Source organism: Lolium rigidum, chromosome 1, assembly GCF_022539505.1.
Source record: "Lolium rigidum isolate FL_2022 chromosome 1, APGP_CSIRO_Lrig_0.1, whole genome shotgun sequence".
NCBI lineage: Eukaryota > Viridiplantae > Streptophyta > Magnoliopsida > Poales > Poaceae > Lolium > Lolium rigidum.
The window spans coordinates 47,430,950-47,436,419 of NC_061508.1; the positions used below are offsets into that span (position 1 = coordinate 47,430,950).

The following is a 5,470-nucleotide window of genomic DNA, read 5'->3' on the forward strand; positions in this document are numbered from 1 at the left end:
TAGCTTAACCGAAACATATAGTGACGGGCGCCAGGGTAGGAAAGCTTTAGCGGATTGTCTGGCGGCCCAAAAATTTACCAGTAACGGAGCGGTTGCGCGGCAGCGGGGCGGAAGCAGATGGCAGTGGGAATTGGGATGTAGCAGCGGAGGTGGATCATTACGGAACATGGAGCGATATGCTTGCAAGAAGCAAGCTGTGAGTTCGATTTCTCAGATGAGTCCAATTATTGGGCAGAGCGGAAGTGGCCAGCAGCAGATGCCGACGCTAGATGGAGAGAAATATGGAGCAAATTCAATAGATCTCCAGATGGCTGGTATGTTTTTTTCTACTGATTTGATTGTGAAGGTCAATTGCTGAAATCGTGTTACTCTGAAGTTAACTGTTCAGTACTTTGAGAAATGCATTATACATCTGTCTAATAAAACATCTAAGCACAAGGAAACCATAGATTGGTGTGAGCTATTAGATGCAAAGCTATGCTAACAGTGTACTGGGATAATATCAGAATCAAGATGATCTAGTTAGTTGGCGGTAGTCTGATCCCCCATGTTCTTATTGATGGCAATACCCTGAGTACTCACCGGCGGCAGGCATTCCTTCTCCTCCACTTCCTCCAGCAGAACCTGTAGCTCAGTCATTACACAGATTGATTATAACTGAAAATAGCCATATAGATGGAAGATAAATTCAAAAGATAGGGAGATTGTTTCTTAGAAGCTAATATGGAAGTATATAGCTTAGACACGACGAAAGGCCAGACATCACTACTTAGCATACATGCGACCAATTATACTATGGTTTATAGAAACATAATACATGTCAAACATAAAGGAGAAAGCGCATGGATAGCAAATCATCTTAAATGTTGTTCAGCACTTGACAACACATGATATTTCTAGTATGTGCAAAGGGGCTACCATTCTCATGTAGTGTAATAATCTTTAATCCACTCCTCGAAGTGACCCTTGAGATGGCCACATAAACCTGTCCATGAGAAAATATAGGTTCTGGCAAGTAAACACCAACTATGTCAAGCGTCAGGCCTTGGCTTTTGTTTATAGTCATAGCACATCACATATGGATTGGGTACTGCCAACGCTGTAGTGTAAAAGGCCACATCGTCGACATAGCACTCATCACTATCCTAGGAGTTCACACTATGAACTTGTACTCTAAGCAACATGAAGTCAGTAAAATGGGCAGCAATCTGTCAAACAAACAACGGAATAAACTAGGTCAACAGTAAAAGCAACAACTGTTGGTAGCAAAATCAATATATGATATCATTACAAAAATTTAAGTTGAGGGTACATGCTTTGGAATTGAGTAAGCTATGGGCATATAATTCTTGTCAGAAATCACATATATGTCTGGTAACAACATTCCTCATACTGAAAACAGGCCATGCAATGTGGGCAGACTTGATAAGATCCATCGTAATATTGTTGGCCACCCAAATAGTTGATAGCATGAAAACAATCGACCAGATGTAAAATAGGTGCTTCATTACATCATTGGAACAAACCACACAGACAAAGCTCAAATGCTAGCTTGCCACACTTTAAAATGTGTTATCTCAAATAAATGAAATCCTTCCTTTCCCTAAGCAAAGAAACCTATATGGCACATGTGGCTTTTCTACTTTCTGAAATTATGGAGTAAAGGAAGATAATAAACAAAACGACAACACGCCGTTATCCAGTCCCAAATGACGACAATTTCAAGTCCCCGAAGAAACCAACAGTTTAGTTTAAGAACCAGCAGCAAAATGAGCAGTGTTCATATGTTTTATGTAGTACACATGCACAACTTTTGGACTTGAAGTAATAGTTTGTCTCCTGGTTGCCCGGCTAAATGCTTTAAACTAAAGTGCGAAGGGAGAACTAAGCTTCTATTGTTCTATGGTTGTATCAAAATACATGACTACCCTTTGCCCCTATTTTTTTTGCTTACAGAAGAAAAACACCATTACGTGAAATAAAAACCATTATATAGGCTAGTGAAGTCGCAAATACCTATTTATATTTGTTCTCCTTGATCCCAAAGTAGGTCCAGCGTTTCCTGAGACGAAGACACCATCACCGCCTAATCCCCTATTGTAATTAGTGTTTCTGGATAAAATAATATTCACAGTGATGGAGCCAGCTTTCGACCTTGAGGGGGGGGGGGGCAAAATGGTGCTGTAAACTTCATGAGGGGGCAGAGTAAGCCAAGTCAGCATGAAATTACAGTTCTAGTGACTAGTGTTCTTCATAAAATCCAAACCATGGGGGTGGCTAAGCCCCCCCCCCTCCCTGTCTCCGTCCCTGAATATTCATGAGTTACTGCTGCAAAGGAAACTAAGATGTTTAATAATTTATACTTAATTGATCATATGCTCATTCGAGACTACATGGAAAACTAAAAGTATCGAGTTATAATTTATTCTTAATAGGTCATATGCTCATTCAAGACTATATGGAAAACTTAACACTCAATCAATCATGTAGCGCTCACCTTCTACTGTGTGGCAGACAAATTTTCCTGACACTTTATTTGTCATCCACAATTAGTTGGCTCACCCATAACTCAACAGCACAGAACACCGACATTCCCAGCTATCATCTCTCGCTGATGACGGAAGCTGCAAATCCTGAGTCGGAAACAACGGTATCAACTACTCTCGTGCTGAAATAACCTAATGTGGATAAATATTAATATGTGCATCCATGAAGTGTTTAGCAAAAGAAAAGACCAAGTCCTGAAGGTGTGCAATCTGCATGATTCACAGGTATGTCTATGTATAATTTGTGACTGATTACTAAGTTTCCTTTTGGGAAACACATCGCATCAATATTTTAGTACAGTAAAATTACGAAAATCACTATTCTTAATATGGAAAAAACAAATAAAATATGCTTCTGTAGGACAAAATATTTGGCTCTAGCTAATTTATGGATAGATAAGGCAGTGAATACTGCCAGTTTTAACCAATCTGTTACTGCATAGGTGAATAGAGAGCCAAAGGTGGTGAAATATATCTCTCACTTACATGGTACTTTTTCCCTTAAGCTGAGCAAGAACTTTATTTAAAACCGGCATATACTTATTATAGAATGTGGAAAGACAGAACGGAGCCAATAAAATGATGAAATGATTACTGACATGAGGTTAAGAAGTCATGGTGAAGAAAAATCAAAGTACACAGCAATCTGTAACTGTGAAAAATAATGCAATGAGAAAGCAATCAGAAATAAACATCAAATACAATAATTAATACCTTCATAATTTCAACAAAACATATGCACGGCAGGCTACAACCAGTTGAACATAGGAACTACGATATCTGCCTGTAGTTTTTCTCCGGTGAATATTTACCTGAGGACATGACCACAACCTGCAAAACGGCAGGCTACAACCAGCTGAACAAGAGGCATGTGTCTGGTACTCATAAAAGACAACAATAAACTGCAAAACTAATTTTAGGAACTGAAGATCTTTGTACAGGAGTCTTTTATCTCACGAGGCACTGCCGTAGATCATGAGTGAGAGAGAAACAAACCTTGTCGCGGTGGTGGTGACATCAAGAATGGTGATGCGGCAGCTAGGATTGAATCAGCGATAAGGCGGCACTGGGAGACCTAGTGTGCCAGTGAATGGATGCCACAAAAATCATTCCCTACAAAAGAGGTGCTCAGTTTTAGATGGTAGGCAGAAATGCTATATAGCAAAGAGTATTGTTTGCTCGTTATAAATAAAGCAATGCTCACAGAAACTAATACTAATCAAATGTTGTTTCTTGCTCTTATAACACATAAAAGGTATTTGAATGGTTGATCTATTTTTATACACAATAAACTAAGTCTAGCCAACAACACACCACATGAAAAATGAATAGTAATGTTACTTTAGCGATCCACATAAATCATGGCAGAAGAATCATCAAGCAAAATTTCCAGAATGTATTTCCTAAAAAACCAATCATTATGCCAAATTGAGAAAATCAAACGGCATTGCACTCTACCTGGTACAGAACATAAGTACAAAGAAACTAAAATTAGTACCCTAAACATAATTCAGTGACAACTCACATAAATATCATTTTCATCTGTCAACTTATTAATTGGGAAACCTTTGAAATATCAATAGAATAAAACGATATGAAAAAGGAGCCAGAGACAGAACACTAAGCGATTCCTTCTGAATTTCAAATAAAAGACCATAAAAATACAGTTGTGACATAGATATGCACTAATATATATATGAATGAAAACGTAGAACAATAGGTGTTAAATTACCATATACCTCTCCTACGGTTCCTAACCGAGATGAATACAATTGTAGCACTTTTAAGATAATAGCATCAGAACTTGGAGTGCCTCTATAATGAGAAGGTCTATAACAAAGATGCCCATCATTAAAACCTGTGAAAGAAATAATTCATAGGGAGATATCAACAAAGATAGTTCCTAATAACAAAAATGATGAGTGTTACAAATATACCATTAGAATCACTGTGCTCAAAATTAATGATAACTCATAAGGAATTACACTGGATATCATGCAGTACAACAATTATCTGCAATTCAGATCGTTGGCCGTTGTCGCCGCTGGTTTAGAAATCTCCTGCCACCCAGACACAAGCATTCAAGGTCACATCTCAACATATACAGAGAAATAAGCAACAAAATAATAATTGCTCATGCTGACAGTTATATTCCAGCAATAAGAGAATAATAACTCATAATTTGGCAGAATACATACCCTGACAGAACTAACATTAGTAGCGCCAACTGCTACGATCATAACAAAACCTTCTTCCCAACGACCTTCGAGCACTACCTATCATTGAAAGCGATAGGTTCAGTGAGGACAACTGTCAATAAAAAACTTAAAGCAAATGTATCTGCAGCCCTTCTCAGAAAATGTTAAAATAGGTTGAATTTACCCTTTCATTCTCAACATATAGGTTTATGATGGTCTGCACAACACGTACGCTTGTTCAGAAAGGATTACCTAAAAACACAATATAGTTGCAATACTGGAGTTCCGACAGTGTTTCACAGGTTAAACTACAAAACAGAATAACTGCAAACCTGAGAAATGTTGACGTTTTAAAATACTCCAATCAACAGGAGAGTGAACTCGATGATAATCAACAGGGTGGAAATAAAGGACAGAGTAAAAGATCCCTCTCTCCGGGCTCACAAGCAGGGGTTGAAGTTAAATACCCGCAAAACATTCAAAATATAAATACACTGAATAACATATGCTTAGAGGAATTGAACAAATAAACAAATAGACCAAGTTGAACATATAGAGAGCATACGAAGTGGAGTAACTTTTCAATAACAAATGTTGAACAATGAAAGAAAAAATTATGTTTGTGAGAATCTTAAAGGGAACAACAATGGTACTAACTTTGCAATTAGCACTTTAGCAGTATGTTGATTCGTTAACAGCTAGAATTATGTTCAAAAATATAGATAG

General features: G+C 37.8%; 2 long non-coding RNA genes across 3 annotated transcripts; both read right to left on the reverse strand.

Moving 5' to 3' along the window:
- Positions 1–382: 382 nt before the first annotated feature.
- LOC124685289 lies at positions 383–2,158 on the reverse strand. The gene is made up of 2 exons (XR_006997377.1): positions 2,017–2,158; positions 383–624 (listed from the first exon to the last, which is right to left on the reverse strand). It is a non-coding gene; the product is annotated as an uncharacterized LOC124685289 (long non-coding RNA).
- A 366-nt stretch (positions 2,159–2,524) lies between these two features.
- LOC124685290 lies at positions 2,525–4,337 on the reverse strand. Of its 2 annotated transcripts, XR_006997379.1 has the most exons (3): positions 4,286–4,337; positions 3,543–3,659; positions 2,525–3,377 (listed from the first exon to the last, which is right to left on the reverse strand). It is a non-coding gene; the product is annotated as an uncharacterized LOC124685290 (long non-coding RNA). The 2 variants fall into 2 exon arrangements; XR_006997378.1 differs by lacking the exon at positions 4,286–4,337 and having other exon boundaries at positions 3,543–4,279.
- Positions 4,338–5,470: the final 1,133 nt, after the last annotated feature.